The sequence below is a fragment of the Leptinotarsa decemlineata genome, unplaced genomic scaffold (genome assembly GCF_025532065.1).
Source record: "Leptinotarsa decemlineata unplaced genomic scaffold, Ldec_3_MD MMD2_P_RNA_scaffold_6, whole genome shotgun sequence".
NCBI lineage: Eukaryota > Metazoa > Arthropoda > Insecta > Coleoptera > Chrysomelidae > Leptinotarsa > Leptinotarsa decemlineata.
In genome coordinates, this window is record NW_027412533.1 from 4,157,292 (window position 1) to 4,176,440 (window position 19,149).

General features: G+C 34.4%; 1 protein-coding gene and 1 long non-coding RNA gene across 5 annotated transcripts in view; one reads left to right on the forward strand and one right to left on the reverse strand.

Moving 5' to 3' along the window:
* The window catches only part of LOC111503178 (LIM domain only protein 3), a 458,150-nt gene that overhangs the window by 36,348 nt on the left and 402,653 nt on the right, over positions 1-19,149 (forward strand). For all 4 annotated transcript variants that reach the window (XR_012464152.1, XM_074169843.1, XM_074169846.1 and 1 more), the window contains exon 2: positions 5,647-5,720. The gene's annotated coding sequence lies outside the window, so the exon portion shown is untranslated. The remainder of the gene's footprint in view (positions 1-5,646; positions 5,721-19,149) is intronic.
* Positions 2,777-3,480, reverse strand: LOC141480217 (uncharacterized). The gene is made up of 2 exons (XR_012464227.1): positions 3,400-3,480; positions 2,777-3,295 (listed from the first exon to the last, which is right to left on the reverse strand). It is a non-coding gene; the product is annotated as an uncharacterized lncRNA (long non-coding RNA).

The following is a 19,149-nucleotide window of genomic DNA, read 5'->3' on the forward strand; positions in this document are numbered from 1 at the left end:
GGCTACATTCTCAAACTGTAGTAGGGGTATTCTAGACCAGAAATGGAATGTCTTAATTTTTTCAATTTCTATGTACTTGCTGAATGTTTTTTGAAAACAGAATATTCTTCAAGTATTTTGGTATATTCAGCTTCTAAATCCTCCATTTACTGAAAGACTATCGCCAACTGTACTGTATAAGTACAACTAATGGATAATTTCTTCACTTTATAAAAGTTTGTGTACGTTTAAAGATATAATCAAGTTGAAGTAATATTTCATCAGTGGGTTTTTCAATTTCGTTTTCTCTACGTGAATTATTTGTGTAAAAAATTATGTCATTCAATTCTCTACTATTTTACTTTTATGGTTATTAATTTGTTTTGTTTCGTCAATGTTCATCCTGTTTTTATTTTCGTTAACAAAAAAGAGTCAGTAAGTAATTGAAGGAGATCAATGAAAGAAGTGTCGATAGATCATAATATCCTGGAGTAATATTCGGCAGTTTGGATGAAAATAATTGAAATTAAATGAAAAAAATCATTCGACAGATGAGATTTTAGAGTTTTTTTTCGAAAAATGCAACTCATTGCCTAACTTGATGGTAATAAATGAATAAGTCGATGAAATAAACTTAGAATTTGATTGACCTATCTAGTATCTCGTTCGTCTTCTAGATATTCAGAAATATCTACCAAAATAAATTAAATCCGAAGATTTTTAATTTTTGATTGAATTAGAAAGAATTCAGTCTTCCGTATCATCTCCTTCAGTATCTGAAAATAAAATATAATCGGACTTTTTTGTAAAATAAAACCAAAGTATGAAATATTAGAGTATATTTTTCCCTGAACATAATCCTGCAGTACAGAGTATTGGGCCACAAGATCTCATAGTTTGTTGATTTCTCAATTGATCAACAGAAATACAGAAATGGCATGATTCATCCTTAATGCATGAAATAGACATGAGACATGGTGAAATTAACATCTTCTTGCAATATCCATGACCATATCTGTGTAATAGCCTCATTCTCTGTCAAAGACTGCAATACCCTTTTCAAAGCAAAATAGTATGTCAAAATACCGTCGACCGTTCAGCGGGATCAGTAGTCACTCCCTAACTCCAGAGGGTTCACTTTCAAATTATTGTTGCGTCGAGGGGTTTGAAAGGTTTATCTCTGCCCAGCGCTTTTCTCTCATTATCTCCTAGGATCAGATAAAAGTGTACGTTGTAATTGGAAAACGAAATTTTATACCATGAATTTTTTAGGGATTCATTCATAATTCCGCTGTTCTCAGTTCATACTACAACTTGAAAGAAATATAAGGCTACTGAGAATATAAGAAAATTCAGGCATACAAAGCGTTTCGAAAACAAAGAAATATTTTCTGAAGTTGTCTTGAATAAATTCTATAATATGAATGAAGGACCTCAGCACAGATACTTTTGCATAAATTGGTGCCACCAATAAAAAATCTGATTGAAAACTGAAAGAAGCTTCAAAGACTATAAGAAATTTTAAAAATTTTGCCCAATATTCTTTAGAAAATGTAACATGCTTGGGTTGAATCGTATATCATAATTCAATCTGTTCAGAATCAATTTTTTTGTTCTGATTGAATCAGCCGTTACTTGATGAAGATCCATATTAATTTTATAAATGCACCTGACGATTTGATCTCTATAAACTTCTTATTCTCAGTTCTCTTTGTTGGGCGTTTGTCATACTCCCCTGAACATGATTTGAACTATCTATACATTTCTTGCTTCAGATGATCCAATGTCCTGTTTTTCGCTGCAAACTTTACGATCTCCTCTAAATAGACACTGAGTAGTCCTGGTCAAACATTACTCTTTTTTTACTTTCCTAGAAGAACCGTTCATGAATGTTTTCTTGTATGCATTCCAGAAATATTTTTCTAGTATTCTGCAAGTTTCTTATTGACTCATTTCCTAATCGATACACTTATTAAAAGGTTTGGCTACTCCTTCAGCTGGTTCAGAACCCATATAATCAGTTGATAATTCAGGTTCAGCACACTCATCAGTTTTTTTGTTGTCTGTTATTACTGAGTATCCTTTCACATAGTTGATTTGATATATTTCTGTTGGTCAGCTCTCTCAGTTATTCATGGCATATCCGGACCAGGTTGGATAACAGTTTTGGTTCGATGAAACTTCATAACTTCCGATGCCAATGTGGCCAAGAATTTAGATCAGAGACAATTTATTAAGAATTTTCAAAAATGACCTCCTTCATTTCCTCTACACATAAATAAGTGGCAAGGATTTCTGTTTGAAATACTGTCCCTTAGGATTCTACGATGATTGATATATCTTTCCTGGGTTTGCAACCTCAAAAACCCGCCCCAGAATGTGAAGATATTCTTGATCTATTAGTGAACCAACAGCTCTCAGCTCTTCTGGGTTGGTGGTCATTCTGAAAATGATCAGTATTCTGCTACGGTCCGTATAAACAAGTTTCGTGCAATTGGAAATTTGAAATATCCTCAGTCTTGTCGATCTAGCCTTTCTTTTTTTCTAGAATGATTAAAAAGAATTCTGATAGATTGTGGAACGGTTAATGCCTGAAATTATTATTCCTTGCTCACTGATAGTAGATATTGTTGTCAAATGTTTTATATTTCAGTTCACCAACAACTTTCCTATGGTGATTTATTCTACTGGATAAATCACATGAAGAATACTATTTATTCAGATATTGAACATTCATCGAAAATCATTCAATGGAAATCTCTTTTGGAAAATTGCCAATAAATTCATAAACTGTATATTCTTTGAATCTGTGTTCTTTACTACAAAATAATATAACACAGGCTCTAGAGGGGAAGAAACAATTCAGAGAGTAAAGAGAAAAATGCCAACTGAAAGAAATGCTGAAGCTATTTTATAAATACAACTAACAATCTTGCATTCTGGTAACCTAATGTTGATGTGCCCTGGATGTTGTTGAAAACCATAGTGCAAAACACAACGCATTTGTGATCCAGCAGACAGCGCTGTTTCAACCCGCCATAGGTCCTCATCAGTGGTGCCAGGCTGCTGGACTCAATTGTCTTCAAAAGACAAGCATAAATAAATAAGGACGATGACATCTTTTTCTACGGAGACACCATCTATGGGATCGACGGAAAACTCAATCCCGAGGCTCCCCAAGGCGGTCACTCATAAGGCCCATCTTCGACATGGGGTGTTATCTGTTGTTGAATCAGAAGCACGTTTTGCTCGATCTGGTTTCCAACTAATTGTCTTGCAGTAAGAGCTGTTCTTTGTCGATCACACCTGTTCTGTTCTGTTTAAAATATATTTTTCCGTTAATCAGCTGTCGCCCCCATACGAAAGACAACTCTCAGAAGTTGAGAAACATGTGCGAGCTAAGGACTGACGAGGTCTTACCTTTTAACGTGTGATTTCTAACACGGATAGATAGGATGATGGCATTTTCGTTATGGAAGATGTCATCGCCATTATTTAACCTGAAAATGGAAAACAATCAATATAAAGTTGAATACTTAATATTTACCAATTCATTTCTTGATTTCAATATCAAAAATTCTTAGCCAATCATTCGTTAACAGTATCAATCTGCTGTGCAATTTCCCGGACGGAAACGTGTTCCTTGAAGATTCTGCTCACGTATTCCATCAAAGCCTGCGTTTAGAGTTACCTAGAACTATTTCGCTTTCGAAATTGATTCAAACAAATTGATGTCATCCAGAGAAAATATCAGCGGATACTGGATGTTTGTTAAGGTTTGAGAGCGCAATACATAGTCGTCGATGTTTGAGACTGAATGGTGGAAAAAAATTGATGTTGAACAATAAAATATTCATTTTGTTGATGGCCAGTATGAGAAAGGCAATCAAAACTGAAGTCATAATATCGTCATATTATTTTCTGAAGGAAGAAACAAAACCAGAAGAAATGATTTATATTTCATTCGAGTTGCAAACTGCAACTTTTTTTGTGAAAAAATAGATTTCATTTTACAAACAATGTCAAATAGAATAAACTTCATCCGCAAAAATTATTTGAAATGTCCGTCTCTTTGAACAATACATTTAACATTTTTTTTAAACATCTGTGACGTATCAGCTATATAAAAAGCATCCCTAATCCTCTGTTGTAACTCCTCAATATTTTCAGAAATAGCCCTATTATAAAAGATGTTCTTAGATAACCCCATAAAATTATTCAGAGGTTAAACTCGATAACCTCGATGGCCATATCACAGGTTCTCTGGATTTCATTCATCTCATTGGTGAATTTCTCATCAGATATTCATTCACTAATACTCAATTATGAGATCTACAACCATTTGCCCGAGAAAACCTATATCTCTCAAGACATTCAATGTTGATTCACAGAATACTTCTTCAAATAGAGAGATATACGGGGTGTTTCCTAAGTACGGAATAAAATTTCAAAGGGTGACTCGTTAGGTCTTTTCAAGAAATAAATTTCCTATGCACATATGTTCGGAGTTGTTTCGGAGCTAGATATAAAGATCACACAAACGACGAAAAAGTTGTATTCTCAGTTTATCATTCTACAAAATAAGAAACTACAACAAGTCAGTGGCGTACTTTTTTTCCAAAATTGTTGGCTGTGGTTCCCACTGAAACTCCACTGAACCTAATAATCTGAATGGGACTGTTTGATTTCTCACGGAGATACCAAAATACTCTCGTATTTCCAGGAAAATGTACACTCATAGTTCACTATTAGGCAATACATGACGATTATAATTATAATAGACTCATCTTTCGTCGACAATATCTCACTAATTTCATGAAGTTTTCCCAAACAATTTTTTTGGATCTGTCTCAAGTAATTACTGTTCCACGAGATTTTCAGTAAGTTTTTTGAGTAAGTTATCGCTGAATGATACATCTGGATGATCAATGATTTGATTACGCATTATAGATTTTTGTCATTACACAGTAATGCAGGAATTAGTTAATGAGTTAATTGAATACTTTTGTTCAAAAATAGTGTTTTTTCAATAAAACGCCAAGAAAAGTTTGGAATGCTATAAATTGATGAATATAGGATTGGAAGAGGCATCAGAGTTTGCTGTACAAAATGAAAGTCCGTAATTGAAAAAAAAATGGATGAGAGTGGCCGTAAGAAAACGAAAAGTCGTATGAAAAAAAAAATTAGTGCATATTGTAGCCTTCATGAAGTTGAATCAAGAATATCTATACCTTTCTTTCATACTTCATATAATGAATATGCCAAAGCAGAAAAATAAAAATTAACTATTTAATTTTTTTTTTCAATTATTTCGAGAATGGATCAAAATAGTCTTAATTTCTGAACACAATTGCATTGCATTCTGAAAAGTACTTTTTTCGTCTAATTTTCTACCGTATCTTCTACCATTACCAAGATAGCAATATAGCGTTCATAAGACACCAATACCGCCACCCGGTATTGGTGTCTTATGAACTATTCAGTGTGGAATGGTCAAACGGGACCAAAAAGTCATTCCAATCATTATTTATCAATAATTCAACACCTTCGGAATAGTAGAATACTATAGTACATGATTCAGAAAATGTCTTCAATGTGTATTGAACATTTTTACTATTTCCGAATCGAAACAAAAATCACTATTACAACATTTTTTCATTGTTTCAGATGAAACCTGCTACAGCCAGGACTACTTAGTGGAAAGTTAGCTCCTACTTGAAAGCCGCATTATTTTGAAGAAAGTGAGTACTTTTCATAAACTGAATTTGAAGATTTCCAGTGTGGCAGCAAAATTCAAAATGATTTGCTTTGAAAGATGATATTCTCATAAATGTAATTCAGGTATGATGCGCTAGCATATGCGATTCTGCGCTGAGTCTACTTATTTTTCAGAATCCCTTAGATTCCTAAGTCCTGTACTATTCTCCTATCTGCATTCTTCGTTATTTCGGCAAGGTTCACGTAGGGAAAAATATCTTATAATATCCTCAACAATAATTTGGGGTGTTTATATTTGGTGCCATAGGGAGCAGATGTCTGTGTGTTCCTTTTTCAATCAAAGGGATAATTCAACTCCATTTTTCCGGTATTTGAGTTGTAGAGGAAGTAAGATATTTAGGTATCATCCTCGAAGAATAGCTCACCTGAACTGATCACTCGAAAAGGTTTCTACATAAAGCCCGGCATTTCTATGGACATGTCGAAAGATCTTTGAATAATCTTGGAGTTTGGAGCAACCAAAGCAATTTTTTGGAAATATGTGATGATGTGATCATTTTCTGATTAATGACCACACAGGAAGCAATTATTTGGTATCTAAAAACTTTACAGTGGCCGGCTCAAGTGAACAGAGACAGACTTGTCCCGCTATATCCAATTACATTTGCACCACTTCAGGTACCATGAAAATCATTCTATACCTACCTTCCCTCCACATACATATATCTGGAGAGGAGACCTTTCTTCCCTCCATATATTTCTGGAGAGACCGCTGGTCTGCTATGACCTACTTTATACTCGCCTAACCCCAATTGAGAGAAGTTGATCTTCCGGAAAGAGGAGAGCAGGTATCTGTTGTTTCACACCTTCACTTTTCATACGATCCTATGCGACCACATTTGATGTGGAAATATTTGTCATCTATCTGCCTCATACATGAAATCCAACACTAAACCTTCATTCTCAACACCTTGGCACCAAGTGATCACCAAGTAAGAGAAAGATTAAATCTACCTCCCGAAAATGATCACTTGGTGATTGGAACACCTTTCGAGGTGTTGAAAATAACGGTTTGGTGTTGGGACAAAACTCCAGTAATATTCATCACATTACTATACTGGAGGTTCTAAACAGTCCATCACTAGTATGAATCAATTAAGAATATTATTCTTCTATTATTCTTTCAATTGATCAGTAGGAAGACCATGCAAATGTTCTCTATCTGAATCATCTGAATTCTTGGCCACATCAGCCTAGAAAAAAATGAAAATGAAGCAAAATCTGTCATCAGCATCGCGTTAAGCTTTGCCATATGAACACAAAATACATGGACTGCACGAAGAGTTTCTGACTTCTAGCAAAATTTATCAGGATTGGTTCATTCATAGATCTTTCAAAGTAAGATAAAAGAGCAACTGTAAGATGACAGGAGCTTGACTTTTTTGACATAATCGACAAACTTACAAGTTACTATCGTCTGAAGCGATGGGAATAGTCGGAAGACAGTACTGCCTCGAAATGACTCAAATCAGATTCTGTTTGAAAAATCTGTTCAAAATTTGTTTTTCCGTTAATCAGCTGTCGCCCGCATACGAACAACTCTCTAGTCGAGGCGAGAATCGAACCCACAGCCTTCCGATCGTGAGTCGGGCGCACTACCATCGCGGCCTATTCCACAACGTATGTATTTCATATTCGTCCTCCACTCAGTCAAACTTATTTTTATGATTCCAAACATCTTATATATTCCAGGATCAAATTGGATTCGATAATTCCCTAGGAACCCATCGAGAAAAAAATACTCTTCATCAAATAGGTGTGCACTTCAAACTCGCAATCTGAGAGTAGTATAAAACTTCTACAGTGGAGTATACTTTCGCCATTCGATTAAATTAGACGAAAGCAAAGTTTTCAAATTCAGTGGAATAGTTTTATTAGGAGACTTTGTTATATCAGTGAAACTTCCGTCTACTTCGGATTCAATTTCACTTCACTTCATATAGCGCATCTCATTACGTGAACAAACACTAAAAGTGACGATTCAAAGTGATCTGGTTTCTGAAGGTGAAAATGCAGAAAGAGATGGCCTTGAATTAGTTAAAGGATTTTCATGTGGTTTCAGAAATAATCAGCAAGATTTATCGAGTTGTTGGGGGTTTTATCAAAACTAGGTTGATAATTTGTTCTTACTTCAATCTTGATTAGATTTTTTGACGGTACTGTAGCTAGTGCAGAATAATTGTTGAGTAGAAATGTCTTTTTACAATTGAACAGTCTTTTTCTGCTCAGAAATGAACTATAAAAGCTGTTTTCGGGTTTTCTACAGAAAGCAATAACATTCTACTTCGTCTATGTATTTTACCATACAGGGGGGAAGTAAAGTTCCTCTGTAGATATTTTCAAACAGCATATCTTGAAAGTATCACAGTTTCGAAAGAATCAACTGATTTTTCAATAGGAATTGGTTCCCAAAATGAAATTAACAGTAAAAACTCCTTGTGATGTCGCATAAAGTATTAAAAACTTGGCTGAGGATATGTGAGAGCCTATTTCGATGAAAATAAGTTTCAACACAAATCGAGAGTGGATGTGTTGAACGGAAACTACTTGTAAATATCTGAACAACCCGACTTTGGCTTCGGATCCTTTGAATTGAATGAAATAATCTGAGAAATATATATATTGACAAAAAGTCAATAAAGAGTCTACTCTTACCTTCACTAGGAAAGTTCACGTCAACTTTGAAATTGTTATTGGACTTTCCAATCCTTTGATTGATTATTACGAGTATGTGACTTCACGAAGAATACTCAACCCAGAATATGATTTTTGAGAATGAAAGTATTTGATTTTTCATAGTATTACTTAAAGAATAGATCAACATCGAATGGCGACAACAACAAAAAAGTAATTAGATAGAAAAAATCACGTATAATAAATAAAGTAAACACAACTTCCAGCGCAAAAGCAACAAATGCAAAAATGCGACTGAAAATGAAAATCTAACCTCAAACAGTGACACAGATAATTAATAAAGGAAAATTGTTTCAACGGATTCATTTTTCGCTAGAAGTTCCAGTTCTACCTATCATGAAGTCCAATCAAATGATGCATTTTCCGAATATTCCAACTGTTTTCAATAAAAATAGACGTGTTATCTACAACAAATCTGGAGAAAATTGGTAAAACATTTTTTCACAAGCCACTTCAAGTGATTTGTATTGGATCGATTATATTCTAATGTTTTTCAGATTAATCATATTCCCAAATGAAGAAAACGTATGAAACAATTGTATATCAATGAACCTTTTGAGTTATTTTCCAAAATCCACCTCACCTGGCATCACATGGATTTTAAAGAGAAACTACTCAGCATCGGCTTATGAAATTTTGTACTCATTTTTTAACCCTAGTAAAACTTTTGCCCAAATAATACAATTTTGGTGAAGAAAGGTGCATTTTTTTATAATAGGTATAATTTATTTTGCAATTTATTCTTGAATTCAATTTTAAAAGAAAAAGAATGTTGAATCTACATCATTGTTAGTTTTTGAGACCCTGTATGATGCTCATGAAATGAAACAAAAACATTGTTGAATATGATAATAATCAGTTGGAAAACTTGGAAAAATAATTTTCAATTCATTTATGAAGCAAAATCTATCCCAAATATTATAAATTGTAAAGATATGGTTTGAGTTGAATACCTTCTCAATGCTAATGGATATAATTGATAATAATATTTATTTACCATGAAATAACAGTATGATACAAAATCAGAATATTTATCAGCCTTGACAAATAAATGAAGAAAACCCTACAAAAAGAAAATTGGTATTTTATGTGAAATATATAAAGAAAAAAATAAAACTCGATAATCAAATATAGATATTATTTGAAATATTGAAAAATTGAAAATAATTCAAAAATTCAAGAAATTTTATATTATATCAGAACAATATGCAGCCGCAAGTTTCTTTATCTTGTGTATTCTGAATAATTCACTTGTATATTGCATGAAACTCTAATTATAGAAAAGCTTTTTTTATGATGTCGCTTCACTCATATCAGACCAGAGTCATCAAAAGTGATCGAAACATGAACGAACAACTTGTAAATTCTTTTGACAACCTACTCATTATCAGGATGCGTGAAACTCAAAGCAATCATAAGCTTACCCAGCTTATAATTATATAATGCTTTGAATGATCACCTTTTCAAGTGGTTTTGCATTCTGAGTTCTTACTCAGATCTTTATTATAATTTTGCGTTGGGTGGTTCTGATAATAAAGTAATTGAAAGATAACTTCATACTGATGCCGAACTAGTTTGTATTCATAAATATCAACACTTTTTTTATATAAAATTATCACACTTTGGAATGTTTGGTAACCCGTATAAACTATACTGGATTAATATTTATTCATTCACATCAATTGACTAATCAATCATTCAATGGACGAATGAATTCAAATTCATTATTATATTTGAATGTGATAGTTTGTGAATGAATTCATCAATCTCTCTTTAATTGTCTCCTCGAGACAGGTCTTTCTTAGTTTGGCGTTTGGATAATTTGAAAATAGATGTTATTGCTGGATAAATCACTCCTAAATCTATCGACTGACAAAATACAATGGACATATTCCTTTTATGTCCACCAGAGCCAATCACACGATATTTCATTCAGTTTCTGTTACCAGAATTCCACTGATTTTCCACCAGCATCATGAGCACGTTTTGGTCATTCCGGGTCATAAAACGCAGTGTACAAAGCCGGCTGGGAACACATCATTACAGAAACGTCAATAAATAAACCCTCAGACAAATTATACACATTACAGTTTTCTCTATTTCGGCATTGGACGTTGTCTGGATGGGCTGGAGGCGTATATAACGATGCCAAGTGATCTCAGTATTACTGTTTTTCAAGTATTCCGGTTGACGTTAGGCCATTACGAACGTCGTTAGCTATTTTGAATACACTATAATAATTCTGTTGACTGAAATCCTTTGATGCTGTTGTTATTTGGAACAAAAAAAGGCAGTCAGAAGCTAATGTTTGTCGCTACCAATTCGAAGTGTCATCAGAACACGAGTAAACTCTTCGTTTTAAGATAAATAAACATTTTGTGTTCAACCATATATCAAATTCTAATATATCAATTCAACTCGTTATTTGTTAGCTCAGTCAGTTTATTAATTTTTCCACGAATTGCTGAATTTTTTTTTGGAGGACTGAAACCACCTGAAAAAACTTACGATAGTCCATGGTATGATGTCTTTGAGAGTATTTTGAAACTGTTCAACGTTAATATCTTCTGTCGCCAATATAATATGTTTTTTCAATATTCAAAGTGATAATAAGGATCCTTTCTTACCTATAGATCATATACGGTGATACAGAAATCGACAAAAATCGAAGGAATTTCAAAAATTACATTCATGCACACATTTTTGAACTATCACAATATTACACATAATATATAAAAACATTCAAGTCAATAATAGCTCAAAATTCAACGCACATTTTATATGAATTTAATGAAAATGAAATAAATATCTTAATTACACGAAGAATATGTTTCATTAGTTCGGAGTTCCATTGTCTAATATGATATGAATTGATTTGAAATCATTGGAAGAATCTGTAATCTTCACGACGTTTCGATTGTTAGTATTCACAAGCGTCTTCAGGTTATAACTGGACTCATTCCTCAGAGACCTGACTATTTATAGTTACTCGAGTCACTCGAGTGCTTTCACCTATCCCGTCTTCCCTCTCTCCGCTTCATCAGTTTTAGCGTGAGCTGACCGTTTGGCGGGAGTCGGTCGTGTTCCGCTTGATTAGAGGTTTCCATATGTTGCGTATCTCTCCGCTAGCTTGGCTAAATGCGTTGTTGGATAACATATATGCGGCTTCTTTGAAATTTCTCATAAACCAGTGTTCCTCCTTGTGGATGATATCAGTTTGAGCCCACTTGATGTTATGTTGATGAGTCCAAACATGCTCTGCTGTTCTTGATTTGCTGGTTTCTCCTCGCTGTGTTTGTCTCTTGTGCTCGGCAATGCGAACTTTTAATGGCGTCTTCGTTCCCAGATCTTCTTATCCTTTCCGACAATTATCTGATGTAGGGAAGTACAAGTACTGGTTGTGATGGCTGCTCTTCCTTGTGGAGCTCTTGATGTCTTCTAGCTAAAGCCTGTTCCACTATCACTTTGGAATAACCATTTTTAACAATGCCTAGTTCTTTTTCGAGACCTTCCTTTTTACTAGAGAGCCCGAAAGCACGGTCTAGTAGTCTTGATGATTCCTCTCTTAGTCGATTGATGGAGGTTGGATTTCTGGTTCAGATACTATCCTGTGTGAGTGGGTTTTCGATATACAGATGTTTCCCATTTAGTGTTGTTTATCTTCATCAATATGTCTAAAAATGGCAATTCGTTGTGGAGTTTCTTCTCCATTATGAAATTGATGGAAGGACTTACGTTGTTGATGTGGTTCAGGAAATTGTCTAGTTCTGCATTCCCATGGTTCCATATTATGAAGGTGTCGTCCATATATCTCAACCAGACTCGGGGCTTTTTGTGAGCAACATATGGAATCCTCTAATCAAGCGGAACAACTCCCGCGAATCGGGTTTTGGCGGAAGGAAGAGAGGATAGGTGAAAGCACTCGAATGGCCTATAAATACTCAGATCTCTGAGGAATGAATCCAGTTATCACCCGAAGACGATTGTGTATACTAACCATCGAAACGTCGTAAAGTAAATTGGTTTGGAATCTTTTAATTTTTAATTTCCATATCTTAATAATAATTTTTTAATTTTCATCTTGTGTTATCAGTTCAGTTTTTTATTGTTGCTTGTGTTTTATTTCATTGTAATTTCAGTTTTTTTGCTTAATATAATTGTTATTTTCAGCTAACCATTTTAATTTTTTACAGATTCCTTCAGGGATTTCAAATCAATTTATATATCATATCATACAATGGAAGTCCGAACTATTGAAATGCACCATGAAACATTGTCAATCACATTCAAACAAACGAAGAATATAATTTCACGTATCTCAAAGGACACACCTCGGTACAAATCAATGCTTCATCAAACTTTTGAAATACAATTTCCATGCATTATGTCTCAAAATTGATGTTACAAGATGTGAGATGAACTGAAATTTTTTTGAATTTTATGTATGATGGAACTGGCCGATATTTGATGAAAATCCATAATGTATTCAAAAAATACTTTATTGTGAGATTTTCAGTTTTACAAAAACGCACACATACAATGGCCTTTTATGCGTGTCTTTACTGAATTTTTGCGGGATTGAGCTCTGCTTGGTATGATATTCCAAGAATATTTTCAGTTTTTGATCAGCAAGCTGGCCTTAATGTTGATGCAAAAACCATTTTTTTTCAGCTTTTCAACAGAACTCAGAGAAAAAAATACATAGAACTTGTTCTTTCGAATCAATTCACAGCTCTAATAACTGCCACACAAAAGTATAAGTCAGTCTCGAAACATTGTCTTAAATTTTGAAGCAGCTCTGGAGTAACTCAATAACATTGTTTTTTCTCAAAAGTTCAAAAGTAAACAGTCACATAGATGAATTCCCTGTGAAATAACCTTTCTAATGATGTGTCACACCAAGGAGTATGACAGTTGAGGTTATGATACATAAATGTCCCCATGAAATTGAAAATCGACCTGTTCTTGCCTTTTTCCAAAGAAACGTGTCTTGAATATCTTCGAGCTGTTTCGTTTTCGGTGCCACACTCTGTATATGAATGGTTGTAGTTACGTTTGTTAAATTTTAGGATTTTTTTGAGAAAATATAAATTCAATCTGAAATCGAATCGAATTCGTTTGTTTCATATCGTTTTGTGTTGGTATTGTCTGTTGTGTGTTTGGCTGTTGCAATGTTTTTTATTTTTTATTTATTATGTATCTGATATGAATTTCATCAGTTCGGATTTCTTTTGTCTACTATAATATAATATAACATTATTTGAAATCCCAAAGAGAACCAATACAAATATAAAATAAAAACAATAGCTGAAAATTCAGAAGACAATAAAAATTTTCGTAACATGTTAGAAAGTACACTGTGATAGGTATCATCAAATTTACTTGTTGCCTCATAGGGAACGACAGATGAAACCTTCATTGACTGTTCTATCAACATCATTTCCTCAATTGACAATTATCATTTTATCGCATGCATGAAAGTCTAGCTTTCACACTCTTCGTGTGTTATTCGAGTGGAAACGCAATTTCAGATATACAATTAATTCCAATCGAAAGTTGATTAGGGACCAAAGTTCCACCAAAGGTAATTAAAGGGAAGTTTGTTCTGACCGACCAAGAGCATTCATTGCAATCAATCAGTAATCTTTGACGATGCAATAGTAATCAAGACTCGCGAATAACATCCACAGTAATCAATACAGAATTAATTGAAATCTAGAATTGAGCTTTGCCGCATATGCCGCTTTTCTGGAATCTAGCAGGCTATAAGTAGGACACTTCCTTTGAAAGAAATTCCCCAAATTTCCATCGCTGTTCTTTGTTATTCACTTGTTACTTACTTGTGCCGTTTGGGTCTCCAATTAGTCTTTGTATGCTTAGAGGCGAAATTTCACATATGTAAGCAATATTTCGAAAGAGGACTGATTTGGGATTCATTACCTATACTCAGTTGCCGAGATATGAACAACATTCTGGTTCGAAATGATTTTTATGTTGCGACATTTTCTTCCTTAAGAAACGGATACCTAAGTTTTCCAGGTTACTGTCACCCCAAGGCTTAAACACCTCCAAATACTGACTGAAAGTGAAGTAATCAGGGTTTTTATTGACGTTTTTCAGGTTGTACAATCTGAGAAAATAGTTTTCAATAGATGACCAATAATTTCATAGAATGGTCATTTTGATTTTTGGATATAGTAATCCCGTTCAGTCTTCAGAATTGAAAATCAGCTATATTTTGTGGTTCTCTTTTTGAACCTTAAATCATTTCCAAACTTCACACGTGAAGAAAAATCGCAATTTGAAATATGGAATATGTCAAAAACGTCTCTGTCATTTTCTTGAAAAATTCGTAACTTCCATCACGGTTACCTAGAAGAAGGTTAACCAAATGAAGTCACCCGCAACTATTTTGTGTAGATGTGTTTCTAGTTCCGAAATGTAGTTCAAGTCTGATATCTGTTCATTGTCATTCTGCCATTTATATATTTCTTCAAGATGTGAAGCCAAGTACGATTCGTCTACAAATAATTGTTAAATATGCAGTTTCCACATGTGATTATTTTAGTTTTATTTCATTTAACTCAAAATGTATTGTGAAAATGTTTATCCTGTTTCTTGTTCATTTCTAATGTAACTTTATGATCACTGATCTGATCACTTTCGCGCACTTTCGAATACCTAGAAGTCTTACCAAGATTACTTTTTCCACAAGATCAAGGTAACTCATGAATGCATGTTTTTCATTTTTTTTCATGTTGTTGAGTTTCATATGTTTGAATCTGTTTAAATCTGTTTTTCCGTCAATCAGCTGTCGCTCTCATACGAACGACAACTCTCAGAAGTTGAGAAACTTGTGCGAGCTAAGGACTAACGAGGTCTTACCTTTTAACGTGTGATTCCTAATATGTATAGATCTTAGGGTAATTTTTGTTTCGTACTCTCTAGGTAGTCCTTGTGTTTGTTGGTGGTTGTTGGAGTGGTGTTGCTCTTCAACATATTTCATATTTCGAATTCTCTTTAACACCGGTCGGAGAAATGCGGCAATAAGAAAACTTATGAAAAGAGAAAAGGCGATTTTCAATAATGAACGTGAAATGTGAATGTGAAAAAGAGACATACGCGCTCCCGCAAACAAACAATGAATATAATTTCGGATCTTTTCCAATAATGTTCAATAGAAAAACTATTGTAGGTGATATTCATTCCTGCACCGGCAAGGATGGTGAAGGTTCCAAGAGAAAACCATCAATACCCATGGAAAACCAAAAGCTATAAATCATACACGTTCCAAATACTATCACTTGAGATAAATAATGAAAATGTCTGCTCCTACAAAAACTCTTATTGTTTCAATATTACCTAATTTCTTTGGAGTAGTTTCATGTTTATATTTTCTCCGGCCACGAAAAGGTTCGTGGAATTTTTGGTCTGGTGTGTCTACATGACAGAATGATACTGGATGGAGTCTGTGAAGTCATCAGGAATTCGGATCTTTTTTTTTGCATGGCAACCATGAAAGCAGAAATTGAATTATTTCTCTCCAACGCAGCTGAGCGGTTGATGGTTTAGTTTTTGGCACTGAACGAGGTGATCACAACTTCGTCATCGAGATGAAACTCGTTCAGTAAAAGGCTCACATACAGACGCAGTTCACACTTAAATCTAGCGACAACCCAAGGATGAGCCAATTCATCCATTCTTCCACAACATTGAAGACGTCGGCTTTCACGTTCCTCAGGTCAAGTTGGCTGAAGTCGGAAATTGAGGCATATTTAATCCGTTGTGGGGCATGAGAAGTTCCACTGATTCAAGCTGATATGAGTTGATAAGTCTGATGTAGTTCTACTCGACCATCAGAGTAAAACGATAAGGCTCCGGTTGAGGCGAATACCAAGATCTTATCTTCTAGCCCCAGACTCTACAGAGATTACTCTATTGAAATGGATGTTTTGATTACACGAGTTATAAGTGAAATAATGCCTTCACTAGGCTTCAATACTAAGACAATATGTTCGGAAAATGTTCAGTTGTAATCTGATATGATTGTCTTTCTGGAAACTTCAACCATTTTCCAAAATTTTCAAAGTGATATATTTTTCAACTCAGCAAGTATCTTGTATAATTTATCGTAATTGTATGAAAAACTTCGTATGTAGAAAACTGTGGTGTCTTAGAATACTTAAAACATTCAAATGACGAAAATAAAGCCGTTTTACGGATATCAATTTTTTTTCTCATTGCAAAGTAAGGCATTATCAGTGTTCTCATTATGTAATGTGAAAAGTAAAAAGAGGTGAATGTATAAAAGAATGGATAAGTAATCACTGTAGTATCTAACACACGTCTTGCTGCATCAACTACTCCGCGGTTTGATGTACAAATCACAGCGTCTAAAACAAGCTCGAGAAGGGTCGTGCAGGTTGTCTATACGTCCTGCGTTATCCCTGCTTCCCGTCCGACTTAACTTGCTCTTATTGAATCTCCCATTATCCTTATTCGCAGCAACGTTGCCATCGACCACAGCTGACTTGATTCCGCGTTGATTTTATAGGGGTGTCACCTGTGGCGGTGCGGCTGTTTATTTGGTGTCACTCTGAACAGAGAGGACTTTTCACGGTTTATCTTGGTGTTACTCTTTTGTTTTGTGACTCACGTTGGATATACTCTTCTCGTTTTTCATGGGAACCTGTTTATAATAATTTTTGGAGGGGCTTTATCGTTTAACTCAATTATGTTAGGGGGAATTGGGGAAATGGATCAATGTTCATTGTTGTTCCATATGAAACAAGAGACTCTAATGAATAGGTAAAATCGAATTTACAGGAAACTGAACATGCAAGTAGCTTTAAAAAATGCGTGTTGATTTAAAAAAACTTCAGTTAACAATTTAATGGAAAATGATGTCAGGGATATTGAAGTAAGCTGCGGGAAGTGTGTCAAAAATATATCGATCAGACCAAGCTAGCCATTTAAACGCGTTTCAAATAACACGCTGAGGAGACCAGAAAAGTTCAGTTCATCTCAACACGCTTTGTAAAACGACCATTGAACATTGTTCAAAACCGTTGATATTGCCACATAACACTGGATGCTTTCGGAAGTCTAGAAACTGCAAAGTGTGGCATCGGAAATATTAAAAGTGACAGAGGTGCTATTGAAAACAACTAATTGTTCACTTTTATACCTACTCTCTTGACTGAAATACATACAGAGATTCTGGTAAATGAACTGGATATCTTGATTTCAAGTGTGCAATATGACGTAGGTTGTATTAATTTAAGCTATGCTTTGCTCAGTACCCCAAATTTACTTCTCCTAAAGGTTTGTTTCTATGTCAATCAACCTCGGGTGCGAAATTAGTTGACATATCTCTAGGGGTGAGTTGACATAATGTGATATAAATAGGAATATTCGGGAAAAACATTATTGGATTACTAAACTAGTTAACTAAAAACAGCAATTTTCGAAGAAATACGTTTAATTTTAATATTACTGGAGTTTAATCCCATTACCAAACCGTTATTTTTGGACACGTGTTTCAATCACTTGATCATAAAAGAGAAAGAATAATCTTCCTCTTCAAGAGGGTAGGAATTTACAAAGATAAAATTTAAGGTCCTCATTTATTTGACGGAATTCTGAATGGAGAAACCTATCACCAGTTTCTAATGTCAATTTTCGAAGACTATTTGGATGATTTACCTTTGACTAACTATAACAACATCTGCTTTCAACATGATGATGCTCCACCGCATACTATCAGATGAGTATGCAATTACCTGACTGAAAGGTTTGGTGATAAATGGATAGGGAATAATGGGCCGGTGAGATGGCCAGCAAAGTCTCCAGACTTAACTGTTATGTATACATTCTGATGGGGTACACTGAAAAATATAGTTTATGGTCTGAGGAAATATCAAAATATTGAGGACCTTCAACATAGCATTGTTGGAGAGTTCAGATGATTGATGAGGAAGAAAATTAATCGTTCAGTGAATAATATGCAAAGAAGGGCACAGTTGTGTTATCATGAACAAGGCCAGCATTTTGAGCATTTGCTGTGATTTATTTTTGTCTTTACGTTTCAGTTAATTATTGTTATTTGTTCAAAGTTCCATTTACATTGAAAAGGACGCAATATCTACTTTACCTCATACACACCTCATTTATCAACAAATTGTGACTGTTGATTCTGTCTCCGTATTTTTTCACTGGCTTTTCAAACGAACCAAACTGGGTGAGATTTTGATTCAATAACTTGAACATAGTTTGATGTGGTTGTCGTCTTTCGGGTTACAAGTTTAAATACATTTCCGATGTTCTAACACTGTTTCTATCGTATATGTAATACATTTGTATCATATCTCACGTTTCTTCATTCGTGAAAGCCTTTTTTCGCCAAAAATTCAATAACTTGTACAATAACAAAATGTCTTCTAGTGTAACAAATTGACAGATAAATTGAAGCATCAAAGTCTAAGCCTTGTATGATAAGAATTGATTTTTTCATTATCTACAATTTTTCGTGAAAAAATGATAACTTATGATACATCATTGAAAAGATAAAATCCGGTTCTATTTAAAACAGAAAGAATCCAATGTAGCGACTATAAGAGATAATTAAGTTGATGATGGTGGCTGGAAGACGAAACGTTGGATAGCAAATCACCATTATGTAGCAGGAAAAAAGTGCCA